General features: G+C 37.7%; 1 protein-coding gene across 2 annotated transcripts in view; it reads right to left on the reverse strand.

The window, feature by feature from the left end:
• The window catches only part of BMPR1B (bone morphogenetic protein receptor type 1B), a 233,397-nt gene that overhangs the window by 182,837 nt on the left and 29,541 nt on the right, over positions 1-21,019 (reverse strand). For both annotated transcript variants that reach the window (XM_038134845.1, XM_038134840.1), the window contains exon 2: positions 3,588-3,658. The gene's annotated coding sequence lies outside the window, so the exon portion shown is untranslated. The remainder of the gene's footprint in view (positions 1-3,587; positions 3,659-21,019) is intronic.

A 21,019-nucleotide genomic window follows, 5' to 3' on the forward strand; every position in this document is an offset into this window, starting at 1 on the left:
GTGCACTTGAGTTTACCTTCTGGCTATTCTGAAGAATGAGTAACTCGTTCCACCCCATTCAGCAACATCCACTCCTCCCCCAACCTCCCTTCTTTTGGACTGATCACATTTAGAAACAAAAGGAAATGAGCCACTATGTGAGAAAGAGGTGCATTCCCCAGAATTAAGGTTTTAGTCACCTTCCTGAGCTGAAAACGGTTTACTGGTAATCTAGAACAGACTATTTTGTTAGAATATGAAACAGGAAAGGTAACAAAATGTCCCCTTGCATAGTTTTCTACACAAATCAGCCTTTCCCTGTTGATATTTGTTCAATTGCATAACATGCACCTATAAACTGAATCATTAGAAAAGTTACTGAAAGATAGTTCCCAGACACAAAACATCACACACTTCACCGGCTCTGTGGCTCCACGTGCAGCTTTATACACCACTGAAAACAAAAATACCTCTCAATTCTCCTCCTTCAATGGTAGAACAATAATAAATCTTCCCAACTGTAGTTACTGGCTGTTTCAGAGGCCTGGCTTAGGATGTGGATAATTAGATTACAATCAATTAGTGGAAATATCCAAAATAAACAAGTCAAGACAGCATCCAACTTCCTGGAAAGTTAAGCTCCCCCAGCAAACCAAACATTTCAGGAGTATTGAAGCTCTGTTCTTATTTTAGGAAAACAGCAACGCTATTTTCCTCGCTTCATTTACAATATAACGCTTATTCCTGCACTTTGTTTCCAAAAACATCACAAAGCAGGTCAAGCTCCTTTGAGACAAATATTGTTTCTGGGGACAGCATTTGCTTTCTGACACAGCTCTCTCTTCAGGGAGAAGACTGACCAGAGCATGCATGTGTTCGAGCATAAACCAAGCAAGTATGGAGAGCGCCGCTCCCCCAAGGGGTTTTTGATTTAAGGGTCAGGGAGGAAAGAATTAGGAAGAAATGGGGAGGATTTTTGGCTTGAACTTGAACTGTGTTCTGGTGAAAAAAAATTACACTGCTCATCATAACTGGGAGGGAAGATGTAGGAAAAGTTGAAGGGCAGTTTTTGGCCTTCCATTCCCAAGGACCTGAGTTTTCCCAGTCTGAGCTGGCAGCCTGCTGGCACATTTTAAGCAAGCTTTTAAAAGATTCATCCTACTCTCACACCCAATTTACAGACATGAACTTTCTGTGTATAAAACAGAAGCATATCATGTTAAAAATAAAGCTAAATTAATACTCAAGGGCATTGCTTTTGGAGCAGACTGCAGGTAGGAGCAGGGAACAGCTAGCATTATTTTCCTTCAGCAAAAGAGGCCTGCAGCCACTGCAGAAGTATTTAAGCTGAAATAGTAATTACGATACAGAGAAGCATCGCAACTTAACAACTACAACTAACTTTCCATGACACTGTTAGCTGATCCTGCCTGTCTAACTCAAATTCCTCCCATAGCTACACACAATCACCAGTTCACGCAGCCAGAAACTAAATCTGCCACTGATTATGTTTGGGAATTTCTGTCATTAAATGCAATCCTTAAATCCTGCTGGATACTGGTAAATTTAAGTGTGAACTCCAGGCTCTTCCACTCCCACAAAGCAACAAAAAACAAGCAAAGTGCTGCTTCTTTGTTTGTGCAGCCATGGGAAGAACACACCACAGAGACTCCAGATGTACTGGTTTTTTACCTAAATAGAGAAAGAAAAGCACCAAGTCCAATCCAGCCTATACATTAAAAAATATACATATATATATAGCATAAATAAATAAACACACATATATGTATATATCTGAGCAAGGCTTAATGGATGTACAAGAAGCATGGAGCAACCTCTAAGAAGCAATAACTTCTGCTCAATGTTCAGAAAATACAAGAGTACACTGTTTCACTGGAGAACTGGGCTTTATACAGGCAACTGATTCTCACCAGGATGGGAAGAAAGGTATTTGACTGTAACCAGCAAGTTAACACTGAAGGTACTATCAAATATTTACCTTTATGGTTTTTTTAGATTTATTTATTACTTTACCTGAGTTCCCCAGTGTAGGAAAGAAGGGGAGAAAAAAAGAAGAAAGGAAAAAAGAAATAATACTTAATTAGATCCTAACACAGTAAATTCTCATTTCCTTGAACATGGGTTTTCCCAGAATGAGATTAAACTCAGGCCATATTAATTTATCAGTAAATCATTGTTAATACATTTTCACGTATGTTAGCATAGCAATTTTTCACCCTGCATCTTTATCAATTTAACACATTCCTTCACGAGGAGTCTAAAAGTCCTTCAATAAATGTATCACTTCAGCAGGAAATTTCTCCCTTCATGATTGATGGAGAATTCTTCCAACAACGGTTCAACATCTGAGATTATACATGCTGAGTAAACTTAAAAATCACAGAAAATGAGTTGTCTTTTCCTCTTTTCCAAACTATTCAACTTGAAGAAGTAGACTTAAGCTGTGCTGCTCCTGACAGCCTAAACATCAACATACAACTGGAGCCTTCATTCTACCATCCTGTTAAATTCATTGCTGAACAAGGCCAAAGTGCATCTGCAAATGCAGTCACTGAATAGGCAGTGATTGGCTTGGTTAAAGCACATTACCACCTTCAATGAGAGACTGCAGTCTCTGTCACAGGACAAATTAGAAACAACCATGTATGAATTCCAGCCCCTTCGAACAGAAATTGAGCCACACTTCTGCTCTCTACCTGCCTTGCATGAAGGTCACATGGATGGTCAATCTGCTGCATGCCTGGTCCCTGCTAAACCAGACCAACCCCACAACTAGCAGGTGTCACATCAAACCCACCCCCACTTCTCAAAATTTGCCAAATGGAAATAGGGAAAGACAGTCCTACGTAGATTTCTGCATCAAAAACTGCAATTAATAGTTCAACACTAAGCTGCATGCTCTACTTCTAAATGTTTCTTTTAGGCTTTAATTCAACACACAAATCTATAAAAAGTCAGACCTTTTAGCACAACATGAAGAAAGAGTTATTGAGGATTTGTTTGTCCCTTAGGCATGTCCCTAAGAAGATTTCCAGAGTTTTATCCCCTTCTCTGTCTTGTACTTCTGACAAGCATGATAATTATTTGTTGCTTAATTTTCAAGGTGTTATCTCAATTAAAATAGACCTCAAGGACCTTCTCACATCAACCTCTGCACTCTCACATGACAATACAGAGCAGTGAAGGTAGCAGCAGGAAAGCCTATTTCTCTGACAAGTGGCATGGAGAGAGCTCTACTGGTTTTAAGACCCTTTGCTGAGTTTGTGGAGGCAAGATGGAGTGAAATTAGGCAGGCCAGTTCAGTGGCACATGGAAAATATCACAAGTACCAGCAGTAGAACAAATTGCTATCCACTTTGTCATGCTGATCTACAGGTACCTGTTTATCTTCAGAGCCTTTACTGATACCTTTGGTAGAGTTACACATTCCATTCCCAACACAAGTTACATTATCACACATTGCACTTACTACAAAGCACAAAAGTTGAGAAAAATAGCCCCAAATAAACAAACCCTCCATCGACAAACTCTCTATGAGCTCATAATAATGAACAGTGTCTTATCCTTATCAGCAGATGCTGTCTCACCTTTATCAAGAAAAGCCGAAATGTCCCTTTCTCCTATTCAGCTCTCAGGAACAAAAGAAATGAACTCCACCCTGCAGGCAAAGAAAATTTTTTTACTGATTAGTGATATTCTGAAAAAAGGTTTAAATCATTACAAAATAATACAAACCTTCCAATTCTTGTGTGATACTCATGCAAAAATATGATGCTCTCTGGAAAAACACCCACTGATGGCATATAAGTAGTTATGTATTTATTACCTTATTTTAAGAAGTAACATGCAAATGCTCTAATGAACTGCAGACCACTGATGGCAAAATATTCAACAATAGTGGTTTACAAGAAAAATTCCACTTTTATATATTAGGTCCACTTCCAAAATAAAATGGCAATATTTCAATCCACTACACAATCTTCAACTGCAGTTTTTCTTGTCATCTTAACAGAGGCCCCAGAAGAATGAGATTACATTATATACACATGACTAAAAATAATTCTGGATCCCCTAATAATTTGCATATTTTCTAAAACAAGGATCAACACTCCTCCTTGTAACAAATGCACAAGCTCAAGTTCTTCCATGGAAGTAGGATGGGATTTTTAGGGCAACAGAAGCTACAAGTCTTAGAGAAAGAGCAAGAGTCTCATAAGCATTAGAGAAATTGAGATTCATTTATTCTGCAGTATAACCATAAAAGCCTTACTGAAGTCCTCAGCAATTGCAGCTTCAGTCAGCTGCAGAGGATGGAAGACAAGGTTGGAAAATTAATCACAGAGGCTAGAAGGAAAAGAGAAGAAGAAGATAGAACAGCTGCAGAAGGATGATGATGAAGGCTGCTGGAGAACAAGCATATTAAAGGGTATGTTGCAAGGAAAAGAAATTTCACATTTTGAACAAAAAGCACAAGAGTAGAGAGGGAAGGAGAAAAGGAGGACCAGAGCCTCATTGTATTTGCTCTTTGATTAACTACTCAATTATTACACTAGAATGTGGAGCAGAAATTATTCATTTAGACAGCTTCCCAAAAAATTTACAATCATAGAATCATTTAGGTCGGTAAAAGACCTTTAAGATCATTGAGTCCAACCATAAATGTCACTGCTTATCTTATCTGAAGTAGTATTACATAGATCAACACCAATTCAAGAGTTACATAATGGTTCAAGCTCATTCCTCTCCCAAACAGTGGCCAAATACTTATCATTTCCTTCACAGTGCAAGAACACCTAGACATTTTACAAGGGCATAAATACAACTGACTTGCTGATAATGGGCCAATTCAAGTAGCTGTCCTTGTTCCTACAGCAGGTTTGTCATGCTACAGTTTTAGTAACCTGATGTTTGAAAGGAAAAATTAATGTTGTTTGTTATTAAAGAAAATACCCAGCTAATGAAGAGGCACTAATCAGATGTTATATTTTAAATATGCAACTAGCTCATAATGACATCATTATTTCACAGTATACATTACCATTTCCCTTTTCCGGGATAAAAGAAAATCTCCAATTTTTTTTTTTTATTCTGTGAACAGTCATGTATAACGGTCCTACTGAAGTAGTTGTGATCATTTGTTTTTGCTTCTAATTAACAGAGACCAGCTGCTAATGGTGAGTCTGTGACCCCAAAAATACCTCTAACTTTGCTATCGTGGAAGCTCGCATGCAACTCTAATATACAATATATATTAAAATTCAGAAAAAGTTACTGACTTCACTCAGTAAAATTCACTGGAAAGATTTTGAAACCTTCCTTTGCATTGCTGAGTGTTTTCAGAAGGGCACAAATATTAGGGATTCTGCTTTTTCACATGCATTAATTTGTGCACGTCAGGTCATATCTGTTCTGAAATACTCTGTTAAAATGTGCTTACACATTCTAGAGGTTTGTCTGATGCTTACGCAGGGTTGCAGGTAAAAAAGGTTTGGTTTAACAATTTATTTTCAATCTAATGTGCACCAGTATTTCATCACCAAATTATTTTAACAGCACGCATTTAACAGAGCGACTTTCAGCAGCATCAAAAACTTGCCCAAGTTAGTAAACCTCCCTGAGCAAACTATCCTGCCCTCTTCAGAGCATCCACACAGCTCTGGAGCTGCCACAGCATTCTCCTTGCATCCTGCCTGCACCAGGGACTGACAACCCTGACAGTGAAGAGCCTTTTCCTCATGTCCAGTCTGAACTCATTCAAATCTGTTTGACTGTGCCCTCCTGCACAGTTAAAAGAGGGGTGGGGACCTTATTTGGAACTGACAATTTATACAAGCAGTTATGTTTCCACAATCTTTTTCTGAAGGAGTTTAAACAGGGTGGTTGGCAGTAAAGAATGACAGCTTCTTCCCTTCAGCTCCCACAAAGGGACAATAATATCCTCCTCAATTTTGCCTCACTCAGCAGCAGGCAAAAACGTCGTAGGGATATTTTCACATGACTTTCCTGTTTTCTAAAATCTCTGGAAACCATTTTCCTAGACTTTTTTACTCTTTCTCAACTCCATCCTGCAGACACCGGGGATTGGTTTCAAGTAGGTAAACTCCACAGGTGAATGTCCCCAGTAATCACAGAACAGCCTCTCCTGCTTGAAACAATTTCCATTTATAACCTTCAAGCTGTCTTGAAGGATATAAATGGAATGATTCTGTCTTATTTTTAAAGAAGTCCTTAAAAGAAAAATTTTCTCATGTGAAGCTAATGTTAAATACACAAATGGTGATGTATTTTACTACAGACTGACAAGACTGGTCTCTCTTCCTGCTTTATCCATAATACTGCATGTAAGCTCCCAGCTCATTGTCCTATTTTCAGAAGCATGTTGTCCTATTTGAGAATCCTCCACAGTCTTCTGCTTAACTGACTTGATTTTTTCTAACTGTGATCAAGAGGAGCTGCCTAGCAAACAAATGCTTCAGCTGGCACTTGACCATATGTTACCTCTATGGGCTGGCTTAAAAATATAAAGACCTTCCTTCATTTTATTCTCAGAAAGAAAGAAAATATGAGAATGAGTAAAAAACCAAACTAAAAAATTAAGCTGTACAGTTCACACTGTCCTTTACCAGACCAATACAGCTGGTATTTGACATCCATGTGCCCGACCTCAGAACTGGTGTATAACCAATACAATGCCTGTAAAAATGTGAAGAGGATTCAGTTAGCATTTACTCTAAACTACACAAAAAACACTCATGTAATTTTGAGCTAATTTATCTTTCCTCTTGACCCTGCAAGAATAGACGCAGAAAGGTGAACTTAGCTCTGACCGATACAATCCAGGATTTCACAAATAAGCTGATATTATTACAATGAAGAGATGGAAAACACTACAGGAACCATAAAAATGTCCTGTTTCACAAGATAAGGAAGCTTTTTGCTACAACTTATATTTGTTTTGACTTCTTAAATGAAGCTAAGTGGTATTTTCATTGTTCTTTCACAGCTCTTTCAGAAGGAACAGCTGCTCTGACAACCCAAGGACCAAAGGCTCCACAGCCACTGACAGGAAAGTGGCCTTTCCCCCTCCTGCCATTTGTCAGCCTTAGAGGCAAAAGCTGAGAGAGAAGCACAGATTGGAATGATTACATAGAAAGTTTGGGGCTAATTAAATACATTATTCAGCATCAATAGTATTTGAAATCCGTGGAGAAAATTAATAGGTGCCATTAGAATATTTCTAAGGGAGATAGATTACAGAAAAGTGTTACAGCATGAGGAATACATAATTTCACTTGAAGCAGCCTCCACAAGACACCAAAAAAACCAAACCATGCACATAAAACTTCGTAAGTACCTTTTGTAACATGTGTCAATATAACATATAGAAATACATGGCTTGATTGTAGAAACCCAGATAATTCCTCTGGACATCAGTTTTCAACAGCGGCTTCAGTTCTCAAATTATCTAACATTATGATAGTAAGGAATCAATTCAATGCATTTGCAGTTGTCTCTGCCTACCAGTTCTATAAGGGAAAATTAGAACTGCAGTACAGACAAGATGGTGAGTAGGCACATCAATCTAATTACAAATAGACATAAAAAAATTAATCTAAATAGAAATAAATTCCTCTCCTCCTAATACACTATGTGATTTCACATAACGGCATCACATAAGATACTGCTTTTACTAAGACTAGAGCACTTTGAAGTCTACAGTTTTTGAGTGGCATATCGGTGAGACAAGCAGAAGCTCTAAATTACTAAAGAAAAACCAAAAAACAAACAATTAAAAAAACCCCACCACGCCACTGAAGATTCAACAAACATTGAATTGACATGAATCTTTATCTGTGAAGAACTGAATCTTCAAAGGACAAGATTCTAGCAGGAAGGTGTAATCAGTGACCACTATAATCAGTGACAATTGTGAGGTCTTATATTCTAGCCCCACATAGTCAAACACTAAAGGAAACTGCAGCACATAGCAATAAGATGCTGACGGTCTGCCACTTTAACCACAATCCACATATAAAGAGTTTATATGGATAAACACTTCTCCATAGGTTTTCTAGCTTTCCTGTGGCTGGCAGTGTTTAAGTTGTCAGGAAAAACACAAGGCCCTTTCTTACAATGTTGTTACAGAATACAGTTTTGCTATCCACTGAATGCTCACCTGTTTCAATGCATTTCTTATTGCTTCCTATTTTCTGTACTTACTGTGCTGCAAATTAGTGCCATCTGAGAGATTCTCCAAGATTCAGGCACTAAAAGCACCACAAATCTTGCAATTGAAACATTGCCAGATTTCATCTATGCAATGAAATCCTTGTCTTGCTCATGCTTTTCCACATTCCCCCACAACATCCTCTCTCTCTCTATGGCCCCATGCCATTCAGGCAGTCACACACTGAGCCTCCTTAGCTCATTGCTAGAATGACAAGCACCTATCTAAACAGAGAGCATGAAACACGATCCACGTGTTTTCGACAGAAATCCAACAAAAAAAGACACTCCAGGCTGACTTTTGAAATAATATGTTCAAATATTTTCTTAGTACGAAAAGAGTAAGCCGTGCTCCTCCAGTTGGAAAAGTCCCTGCAAGGGTGCTGCAAAGATAAGGAACATGGGGAATTTGGCTTCTGTGTTTGCTGTCACCGTTTCCATGGCACACAAGTACCACAAATTGGATGCTCAAGGAGTAAAGTTTAATTCATAATTCATGCAACTAGGTCAGAGTTATCCCAGAATTATTAAGCTACAGAACAATTATAAACAACCAAGACAAGAACCAACACTACTTGCTATTGTAATAGTGTCTTTGTTTGGGGTTTTTGATGTTTTGGGGACAGTTGTTGGCTTGTGCAGGGTTTTTGCTCTTCTTTGTTTTTCAAATGCAAAAATCTTTGATGTTTGAACATCTCAGAAGAAGCTCCAATATATAATTAATAATTCACTCGACTTCAGAGGATCTTAATGTCTCTGTATCACTATAAATGCAGTAACATTGTACTTCTTACCAGTTACTCCATGGAAAAGAAATCGAGCAATTAAACATATATAATTGCTTAAATCAAAGTAAGTGTTTAAAGATTTTGAAAGTCTGAGTACACACAAAATGTGACAGTATAAATATCCCTTAAGTTTACATGGCTCTATTGTGACTTCTTAGACTTTTCAATATTAGAATATTATATTCTAGCTAGTCATAAAAGTAGTACTTGAAACATTCTAGTGCTGTTTTTAACTCCAAAGTAGAGGAGAAAAGGCACTACAAAAATCATGTGTGTTGACATTATGAGTCATCCATGTATGTGCTTTAAAGTAACTACCAATATTATTTTGGGGCATACAAATTTAAAGGGAGAGTCAGAAAATGCATTTCAAAGGACAAAGATTAAGAATACAACTGTGGCTTCTACCTACACTTAGCAACTGGAAATTTAGTTCCAGCCTCAGGGAAGTTTAGAGTTTACAGTTGGGTCCAAAGATCTATTTTGCTCTCTACACACAAGCTGGCTGGCACTATTGGTAAAGTGCTGCACCTGTGGAGCTGTATTTTCCCCATGGAGCTGATGAGGACTATCACTAGAGATGAAAGGAGCCTAGGCTACAGGCTGGAAAGGAGAGTGGGATGTGCTCCCTGAAATTTGTACCTACCTGAAACATGCTGGAGGAGACAGAGCACAAAACTACGGGATGCTGATGACAAATGCACATATATGCATGTTTGAAGGGCATTTGACATACTTGACGTCAACTCGATGATGTCCCCAGAGGGGACTAACAAAACCAAAGCACGCAAAATCAGGTCTGAGGAAGGACAAGAGGAGCAGCAGGTGCCCATTAGTCAGCTGCACTCTTCTGCAGTGAGTGCTTATCCAAGAGTGATTGCTCAATTCAAGTACCTGGCTAAGGACAAGCAGCTTGCAGGTGGTTCTCCCAGAGACACCAAGGGCCACAGCAGTGCAAGCAGGATCCCCATGACAGCGGTCCAAAGAGGAACTGTAAACCCAATCCCCTTCTCCTCACTGAACACACCCACTGCATCATAATGTGTCATCCATGAGAAAGAGAGAGATGGTGTGTCCTAATCAACCCATCTTCTCAGATTAATCTCTGAATCAGTGTTGATAGAGTAGGCCACAACCATGGAATGCCTATTGAAACAGAAAAATGTTTATCCAATTCAGCATTCAATTCTGGGTGTGTTCTGTAAATGTGAAACCTTCTATTGAAGCAATAGGATTATGAAAATAGCGAAATATGTTAAAATTATCCATGTGTGTGATCATGCCACTGAGAAAAAAATAAATATAATGGGACAAGGCTACCAAAAAGAGTTACAAAACTTCAGTTGCTTTTTCTCCCTTTTTAAACAAGGCTAACAATGTAAATAGATAGTGAGAAACACACAGAAAAGTGAGAATTACAGTCCATTACAGTTGAGGCAGTGAAAAACAAGAAAGCTAAAATAGCAGCATAAAAATCAGAGTAAATTCTAAATCCATGTTTACAACATGATGTGCTATGACTTTTAAACAAGGAACACAAACCTTTCATACAAATCTCTGCATTTTCCATTAAAAGGATTGCCACATACAGTAAATAAAACACAGTGAACTGGGGGGAATGGAGGGGGGACACAACAAAGACCCCCTTTTTGAAAGGGCACAACCACATTGCTAGGTAAGCTACAAGGGAAATGACAGCCAGATCTTCTCCACTTATGAACAAAATTCATTGCCTTGAAGGAAGGAGAGAAAAGGGGGTCGGGATGAGAGGGGGCTTTCATTGCAACTTGGTCATATAATGGAATTTCAAACTAGATGGCCAAAACCAACCAAACACACACATGAGAACACAAACACTGCTTGCTTGATGAAATCTCACAACAGCAGTAAAGGACTGGAGTACAAAGTCATTTGTGAACCAAATGGTTCAAACAAACAAACAAAAAAAAAAACCCTCACCTCACTACAGCACAAAGCAAGTTACTAAGTCACTGCAGTAGAAAAACAATTTGAACCTTAGAGCATGTTTCCTTTTGCTTGTGTTTACTTTGGAGTTGAATGATTTTAAACTACATAGTCAGGATACTAAGTAAAAATCACAGGGTTTCTGTGTGTATATATTGCATATGCGTAGAAAATTATATGAAGATTGGGAATGATTAGAAGCCTTATGCCACAGAAATGCTGCACAGGCATGAAGAATGTATAACATTACTCTTGAATTATTAAGGGTCAGAAGGTCAGCCCATGTATGCAGACCTTTCCTCTAAACAAGGTTACTGCAGTGACCTCCTCAGAGCTGCCTGCATCCTGGTGTATTTTTGCCCATCTCTGCTCCAGGTTTTCACGTAGCTGGAATTCCACAGATGGTCCCCATCGCCCCCAAATAAATGTTCTTTCCAGATGAATTCCCCAGAACAGACCTTCATTTCTTTGACAGCAGAGGGATATTTTCCAGAAATTCATGATTCCCAAAAGCACAACAACTTGCTAATATTTAGTCATTCCATCATCTTAGAAAATATGGTACAAGTATAAAAACATTTCAGAAGGCACTTGCATTCCAATAAATGCTGGAAGCTCTCTGACCAGCATTTGATAACTGTACACTCAAGGACTTGTGAGTCCCTTCTCATCATTTCAATATAAATAGTGTATTTGCAGTAAAGCCTATGCTAATGTCATGCTTCTGAGGTTTTAGTCAACAATTTTAAACATGGTATTCTAATGTCCTTTGTTAAACACACAGAACAGTCAATAGCTCAATACTCCAGTGTCTCCCTTCTCTTACTATTTCATTTGTTGAAGTTAATGATTTGCTAAGTTGATTTCCTGTCAACCACAGCCTCTGTGTTTCTCAAAGTTCCTTAAAGATTACTTCAGTAAAAAAAGACATTATGACACAAAGATAAAAGCAAAGATATCCTAGTATATAATTTTCCAGCTGAAGGGCTGCACCTCAACACAAATAGCTATGCCCATAAACTCTCTTCATGCCATCATAGTATTTCTCGATGCATGCACATGCACCCTTCAGCAAAATAACCCACACTTAGCACAGAACATTTGCATTCAGACTAGCAACCCTTTTCCAGGATTTCTGCTTGCATCTCTGGTGGAATATTGTAATTCCTACATTATATACCCATTCTACGCAAGGAGCAAAACAGATTTCTTCCTTAAAAGAAATTTGGTATAATTAAGAATAGAATCATTATTATAAAGAAATAACTTGTCTATATGAAGAGCAGATGCTCATCTTTCATACATGCTAAGTGGACTTACTGAATATGTTTGTCAGGAAAGAGACGAGAAATCCTGTACCCCAAGATAATACAGAAATGTATATAAGGAAAATCTTTAATTTCCTACATTAGTATAATACTTTAAAGGGAAGTAGTCAAAGAGAGGTAAGCATAAATAGAATGTGAATAAAGGAAAACTTGATTTAAACATTGATTATTAATCTCCTTTGCATTTATTCTTCACTGACCTTAAAAAAATAAGCCTCATTTTCACTGCCTGCTGTAACTACTGCAACAAACATTAACTCTAAACCAAGCCAAAGTAGGACTTAAAAGCAGTGAAATAGCTCACTAAAGATACTTTAGGTGAGTGGTAAAATGGGTCAACCCAAACGCTCTTTGATTCAAAATGAAGTTGCTGACTAAAAAATTTCCATCAGAAAGTTTTCCTCCAATTGTGGCTAAGATTTTTAAGGGTTTCAACTTCACTGCCCTTAAGCCTTCCCAGGAGCTTCACAGAAGGTGAGTATCATCATCTGCCTTAAAAAAGGATTCTGTTGAACAACTGAAAAAACAATAACAAATACATTGAGCTAGCACCTGTTGAGATTTTTAAATGAGCCATGGTGAGCTCCTTCTTGGTAGCATCTTTGCAAATTGCTCCTCACCCAAGTGAAAACCCCAAATGCTTTAATTGGTAGAGGCTGCAGCATGGGGAGATGCAAAGCATTAACTGAAAGCAGCCCAACAAAAGGTCCTTCAACACCAGTGAAGGCTGGTATAAACCCACCTGGTAACTCCCACAGTATTATCTAATAAGATAAGCTAATTTCAGGCTTTTCTCTAAGTTTAAGTTTTCTGTTAAAGACTTAGCTGCTGAATATTTAGATGGTAACTGTTCAACAATTTCCTCAAAGATTGAAATTCAAGTTGCCTCATAGCCAATGCATCACTGTTTTTAAAGAAACACACCAGATCAAGTTTTAAAAGGCAAATAAATTTTAACTGAATGTTTTACTTGAAAATATATTAGAATTACCACTAATCTTGAATCTTTAAATAAGATTAAATGCTCTCCTTTTGCTATACCACTCCTCATGTTTGCAGACCTTTTTTTTTTTTTTTTCACCTTTTCCAACAATTTTGGCAATGCAGACAGACAAATAATTTTTCTTGGTTTTCCCTGCTTCCATTGTAGCTGACTCAGGCTTGGTTTCAAATGTCTGCAAAATATATTTGATGTCTGGACTACTAATCCACAGAGATTTCTTTTTCAACTTGTTTCCTTGGAAGGTGATGGAATCAATTCTATTACTGTTATTTTCAGAAAAAAAATTGATAGAAGTTCAAACACTACTGTTTTGTTTTAAATAGAGCCAGCCTTTGAAATTCAACTACCTGCCAGTGGTCTAAAATGCCTTTTTAAGCAGTTCACCTAACATAGCAAGTAATAAACATAAGGCAAAACTTTAGCAAGTATAAAAAGATAGGAAAACACCCACATGCCATTACAGCCTGTTTCGACCTACACATGCAATATAAATCAAGCATAAGGTAACAGTAGCTTAACTAATTCTATTAATCTCTATGAGTAAGCGTTTCATTTGGCCATTTTCACATCCTGTAATTATTCCAGAGGAAACGCAGGTTAAAGGTTCAACTAGCACTTAAAATGTCTCCTAAAACATAATTATATATACAAGACTTAGCCTGTGGGTAAAACTGAGAAACCTACAACACAAAACATTTATTTTTCCCAGATAAACCGCTGAGTCCAATTATAACAATAACATTTTTTGTCATTATTAATACTCAGTTCTATGCAAAGTGTATCTCAAAAGGAAAAGCTGTCTGCAAGCTGCACAATTAGGGCAATAAAGCGTTAGTATTCAGCCATAATAAATGGTTAAAACCAAATTATGAGTCCCCTCTTCCAGTTCACTCAAAGGAAGAATCACAAAAAATAAAGTCAGAGTTGTCAATTTCTCCATGTTCTGTAGGGGATCACTGCAATGGCACAGGCTTCAAGGGCAGCCTTGTTTGTTTAATAGTAAAATATGGTTTCAAAAACCACAAAACATCTATTTGCTTTCTTTCTTTTGGAACAGGAACTGATTTCCAAAGATGGAAAGGGAGCCCACAAACTGTGTGTACCATGATGTACCTGTTTATCTAAACTGCTCTTAGCGACATGAAACAAAACAAATCAAACAAACAAACCAAATTGCAGCAACAACAACAAAAAAACAAAAAAAAAAGAAACAAAAAAAAAAAAAAAAAGCACACGAAAAAGCCAACAAAACAAACAAACAAAAAACCCAGAATAAACCAAACAACTCCATAAATTTAAATCATTGGGCATGCAGTGGGAAAAAGCTGAGAAGAGGTGAGCACTCAAAACAGCAGGAATTCAAGTCAAACAGATAAAATACTTCAAAAGGATCTTGCAACTTTTACCTACAGAGCCCATTAATATCCTTCTTCCTATTAAATATGCATAGTAAGTGCTATATGTAGTATATATTTATTTGAAACAAAGACAGTCAATTGTATTAAATTTGCTATTGGAAATCTATAAAGCACATAAAAGGCTGTTTGCCATTATAAAGAAGGCTCTGATTCTGCTCAGCTATGGTCTCTTGATTTTTGGATGTGAAAACGTCAACGCGAGGTGTTCATAATGTCTCTAAGCACAAATTCCAAGTTTGTGTTCTGGAAAACATCATCTTCTCTACTTATTTCAAGAGGTGCAATTAATGAAACCTAGCAAGCAAGTTCCAAGTCCTTAATTTAAAATTAAGAAAAATAAAATTCAACCTGAAAAGCTCATGAAAGGAATATTAGTGTTAGAAATGCTCTAAATTCTCAAATTAGTGAATACTAGAATTAAGGCTGTTCATGAAGCATGAACTTAAGCATCATATATATTCATTGCAAGGGCTTTGTCCAATATTAAAAAGTAAGTCATCTATGCAACCAAGGGGAAAAAAAGAGAGACAAACCAAAATACCCCAAGCTAAACAGCAATGCTCCTGTGACCATCCTGTTTCAGATGATGCAAAAATCAACAAAATCACTGTAGCATTTAATATAAAAAGATTGTATAAAAACATGAAAAGGGGAGTTTCAAAAGATAATACATAGCTACTATAGTGTCAAGCTGGAACTTAAATACAAAGGAAAATGACCATATTATATACTGAGAAAAAATTTTGGTTTACATATTTTCCATTATTTATTTTTAAAAACATTCCACATTTTTACTATTAAACCCCAAAACCACCCTAACTGGTTTTGACATATTTTTAGAGTTCTTCCAATGTTTTCCTTTCCTTGGCAATTTTTCTTCAGACTTCTATTAACATCTCACTCACCAACACAGACAGCTAATGGATTACTACAGGTATCTGCCAAAAGGTGGCAAGCACCAAAGTACAGGCAACAGAACAAAGGCCAGTGTATGTTTTATGTTTTGGACACGCTTCCTAAATATTTTAGCCTTCCAACATCCAGACATATGGAAGGATCAGAGAGCACCATGAAAGGATTCTCCAAGTATCTCCTACAAAGTAAAGCACACTGTGTTTTCAGTAAGATACCTCTTTGCCACCAAACCTGAGTTTCTGCTTGTTCCTCATTTAATCCAGTTTATATTGATGATATCTAGGGGATGAAGAGGGAATGGAAACGTCAAAATGTTGTTTCTCCAGTTCCACTGTGAAGAAACAGCGGAAAACTCCAAGGTCTCCCTGACCTTCCAGCACTCTGGGGCAATCTTTACACAAGGACTAAGTGTTCTCACACAGCTCCTGCTCTGTACAAGGTAGTGATCTTTTTGTTAACACTTGGCATTCAGGTCTTCTTGTCCTACTTCTCTTTTGACAAAAGAGCTATTCAGGTACAATGTAATCCCAGCACAGCATAGGATCCTGTTCCAAACATAGGTCTGTTTTCTCAGTCCATTTCCCTTCCTTCTTCCTTGCTCAATATCAATCCCTGGAACAGGCTGCCCAGAGAAGCTGTAGATGCCCCACCCACGGAAGTGTTTGGGGCCAGGCTGGATGGGGCTCTGAGCAACCAGGTCTAGGTGAAAGTGTGTCCCTGTCTGTGGCTGGGAGTTGGAACTCAGTGGTCTTTAATGTTCCTTCCAACCCAAACCATTCTATGATCTCAGTGACCCTCTAGACTGGAAATGGATATCAACTCTCTGCATTAATAATACTTTCATTTTGACGGTAAGATTGGCAAAAGAGCTGGGCTTCAACATTTTGCTTGCTGGCAAGAGTCAAGTTCCATTGATTTACAGTAGGAACACCAGAAGCAGCTTAGCTTAGAACATCCTATTTGCCCATGGTAGGCTCAAGATTTCCTTTCCTCTTTTTGTATTCCAGTACCAGTGATTTGTGACACTTACACAGCACCACATTACTGCTACTGAACAGTGGTGAGTCTGCTGCTAGTGTTCACTGCTGGCTTTTTCCTCTCTGTCAGTGCAAGAGGAGCACCAGAGTCATACTGAAAGTTTGCAGGGCAAGAGCTGAAGTCAGTACAGATGATGTGAGTTATTCAAGCATTCCAAACATGTCTGTCCTCAAACATCAGTCACTTGATGCATCCAACAATAAGATTTTTTTTTTTAAGAGAAAGGCACATGGCAAAAAAAATTGAAGACATTTCTGTGGAATCAGAGTGGATTCAGACATCTCCAGCAATGTATCTTATTCAGCATGCAAAGATTTTATAAATTGAATGCTACTTTTTCTTAAAGCATAAGGCATCTACAACATTTGTGTAAGAAAAATAGTGTTCAATTAATATATATAAATATCAGAAGTATTCTCATACTTAAAACTGGGGAAATGACAGTCAACTAGAAAGAAACATTAATTAAAAGAAAAATAGTATGAGGATGCATTCATTGTCAAATGTAAATTTTTCTTTTTGTTGAAGAAATGTCTGACAGTGCACACCTGTTGTTTACAGCCTTACAACATTGCTAATGAAAAGGTGCCAATGCAAACCAACTCATGAACTCTCCACGCTGCTAAGTAGAAAGAAACCAAGGCCCTGACTCAGCAAGCACCTACTTTTCCTGGAACAGGTTACGCACCTTGAAAGTTCAAAGGAGTGTCTCGCCCAAAATGAGCTGTCAGCCTACAATAACATTTCAACATTTGGGGCTAAAACAGGAACCTAGGAAAGAGTCACACCAACATATACTCTATGAAGGAGTGCGATGTATATTTTCAGTAGAGGAATAAAGTTCCTTGGTTTTTTTTGTCACAGATGATGCGTCATGGCTCAGTCTCTGCCCACTAGAGCAGCTATTGGCTATGGGGTTGCTACAGCTGCAAGATGAAATACAGAAAATAACCACCTGGGAATTAGCTATACAGCTTTCAGTTTCCATTATTGACAGGAAAGAAAGCATGGGATGAGCAAATTAAACACTTGCACTAATTATTAGTTCTTTGGAATTTATTTTTTTTTCCTAGAAGATCAAAACCTCAAACCTTGATCAATGGTCTTCATCAAAACACAATTCCAAGAAAGCAAGAAAATCTCCAGCTCTTGTCACCACAATCCCATTGGACATAGGAGAGGGTGCCAAACAACTTGGGCCTTCTGCAGCCAGCCTGCACAAAAGCCTGGGCTCTGCCCCCAACCCCTGCAGGCACAGCATCACGTTTCCCTGCAGCACCCCAAGCTATTGTAGCCACTCCTGATGCAAAGCTGACAATGTCTCTGGGCTGTAGAGCCTAGTTAAGCATTAGTGTTTTCAAAACACATCAGGTTGAGAAGGGAAACAGGCACTTGCTAGATCTGTTCTACTCTGCTTATCTTAAATGCCCTGATCACTAGGAAGATATTTAGAATCTTAAAACATATGGGTGTTTTCCAGATTTCTTCTGTACAAGCTGCTATTATAAAACCAGATTTCATAAGAGGATTTTATGGATTCAATAAAAGCAAGCATCTGGTGTCTTCTTAGATTTCATTTTTCAGAGGAAACCTGCTTGCCTGTAAGAGTATTTCCCATAATTTTGTCCTTTGTAGAATACTTAAATATGTATGGTTTGATTTACTGAGCACTTTCCAGTAACACTGTTACCTCACTGTACACATACACGAAACCCATCCATCTAAGCCTGCAATCTTTTATTACATTTGTGAAACTCCACTATGAAAAAAATCAGGCTGCTAGTTACATGGGCAGGGAGCAGAGCTACAGCAGGCACACCATGCTGACAAAGCGCTTTTTTAAGAAACAGAACTGAAGAAATTACGATGGCATTGACATGAAATAGCAATTAATAGATATTAGGCAGTAAACTTAGGACTGAAGAAGGTGGTTTACAACAGGCAAAAACATATGACTGTCAGGCTGAAGTGTTCAGTGTTTGAGAACAATTTGTTTGGGTTTGACCACTTCTCAACATGTACATAGAGAAAATTTCCGTCTCACAAACACAAAATCACTGTATTCCCTTTTTGATAATTCCTCACACTTGAAAAACTAATTTTTGTTTCCTTCCATTGTGCAAATGCATAGAGAAACTGCCTCACATGCATGTAAATAAACACAAATATGCATTTAATTTTTTTAAACCTTGATAATGGCCTGCCTTCATTTGTGAATGCTGCAAAGTGAAATTTAAGTTGTGAACTTCAACTGAAATATTCACAATGCACTCCAGAACATATCAAGGCATTAAGCACACTAAGTATCAAGCAAATAAATGAAAGGCTTTTTTTCTTTAATGACATCAATTAGTAATTAGTATTTCTGGATAAGAAAGCATCTTCTATGGTAGGCAAGAGGATAATTTAGCTGTTGCTATTAGCTTACCTTCTGCTTGTAACTTCCAGATACCACATCTCATATGATTTAAAATTATCCTCAACAAGTTGTTTTTAATTTGACATTTACACTGGTGCCATTAGTATTAATTTTCAGCTCTCATTCTGAAGAACAAGGATTTTAATCTAATAATTCCATTACGAAATACAATACTAATAGTAATTATCAAAGCAACTATGATTTTAAAGCTATTATAAGAGTAATTATTTGTACAACTGAGCCTGGCAACTCAAGAGGATAGAGCTGATTTTGTCTTTTATAAATGGAATATTTTCTGTGTCTGTTTCATCCTTATAACAATTTGTTTTCTCTAAAGACTGGAGGTTCAATAGCTTAATTTGAAAAATTTGGCTTCACTCACCTGGGTGAATAAATCCTTGTCCCACAGAGAACAGAATAATTTTATTTCCTTATTATCAACTTCCTCTGAGATACAGAAAGTCCTCTTTAAAATAGTGCCAGGTACTAAAAAGAGATTTAGCATTTCCTTAAAACAGGAAGATTTGTAGTAGGAGATGAGCTCCCCATTATCCATCTGTTTCCAGTTGGTTTTATTCATATTACCAAAATTTCCAGATGTTATGCTCTTCATCCTTTGTCCTTCTGGAACAATAAACCATGTTCCTCTTAGAACTCCTTTATATCTACCTTTGTATCTAAACATTATAAATAATTCTGAAATAAAACTTGTATTAAATTCCTATTTTCTGTAGAGATTTCCAAGACCAACATTCACCAAATCCCTCTCATGAGCTACCTACCAGAAAGAAAGAAAAGAATGGAGTGTGCTTCTTGGTGCAGGGATTTGGGCACTGGGGAGCAGCAGCATGGGGTTAAGTCAGCTGGAAGTAAAACTAGAGTTAGTTCTGCCTCCAGTGAGCCATTTATACATATTGAAAGGGAGAAGCAAAGAAGAAAACAAATGCCAGACCTGCAGGTGTGCTAACAAATTAAAACTGGAGCAGGAAAAGAAAAAAAATCTGCTATATCCTTTCAGCCCTGCCTCACCTCAGCACTCCCTGTGATGTAACCTTTCTTCTAAGTGGAGCTGCACACAGTCTTAGCCATAATCAGGCAGTGAATATCTGCACAGGCTAGCACAACTCTGCTGCTGCCCCTAAACAGGGCCAGTTGTCACCTGGAACAAGAGTCCCCAGGCTATTAAAAGATGGAGAAAGGAAAAGAACTGGCTTCTCCCTTGAGCGCAAACAGTAACTCAGAAACAGACATTACCTGCAGCTACGAAGTATGTTAGAGTTAAAAAGTTCTCGGTGCTGCACGGTACTGTCTTCTGGTTTCTCAGGAAAGCACTGAAGAGAGGGTTATTCAAATAAATAATTTGTGCTTCTCTACTTGCATGACTTCGCTCAGTATGAGCTACCATAGTGCACTGGAAAGGAGAGTACTTGTGAGGTTGTCGTGTGCTCTGCATCAAAAAAGTCAGAACCATAAAGTCTTCTTAAATCTCCAAATGGTATTTTATCTCTGTACGTGTTCCACTCGGAATTTTCCATATCTAGTAAAAAGGCTGTTCTTTCCTTTATGAACAACAAGAATTTTTATGTTATGTTACCACATTCCTTCAAACTAAGAAGAGGAAGAAATTGAGTCATGTAGCTAAGGCGTCAGCATTTTAAATATACTGGAGAGATCTTTCCACAGAAACCGCACATACAATTTAATTTTTTTTAAATAGAGAAAACATAAGCCATGATGTTGCTATGAAAAGGTTCCTGTTGTAAGCATGGTTTCCGAAATTAAAAATCACTATAAAAGAGGCAAGCTTCTGTGCTTTGTATCCACATAATGGAACAGTGTACTTTTATGACTGCAATGAAATTGTTTTCCTGAGAAAAAGGCTGAATGGAATGGAAAGATGGTCACATCCAAGACTTGTG

This window comes from Motacilla alba, chromosome 4, assembly GCF_015832195.1.
Source record: "Motacilla alba alba isolate MOTALB_02 chromosome 4, Motacilla_alba_V1.0_pri, whole genome shotgun sequence".
NCBI lineage: Eukaryota > Metazoa > Chordata > Aves > Passeriformes > Motacillidae > Motacilla > Motacilla alba.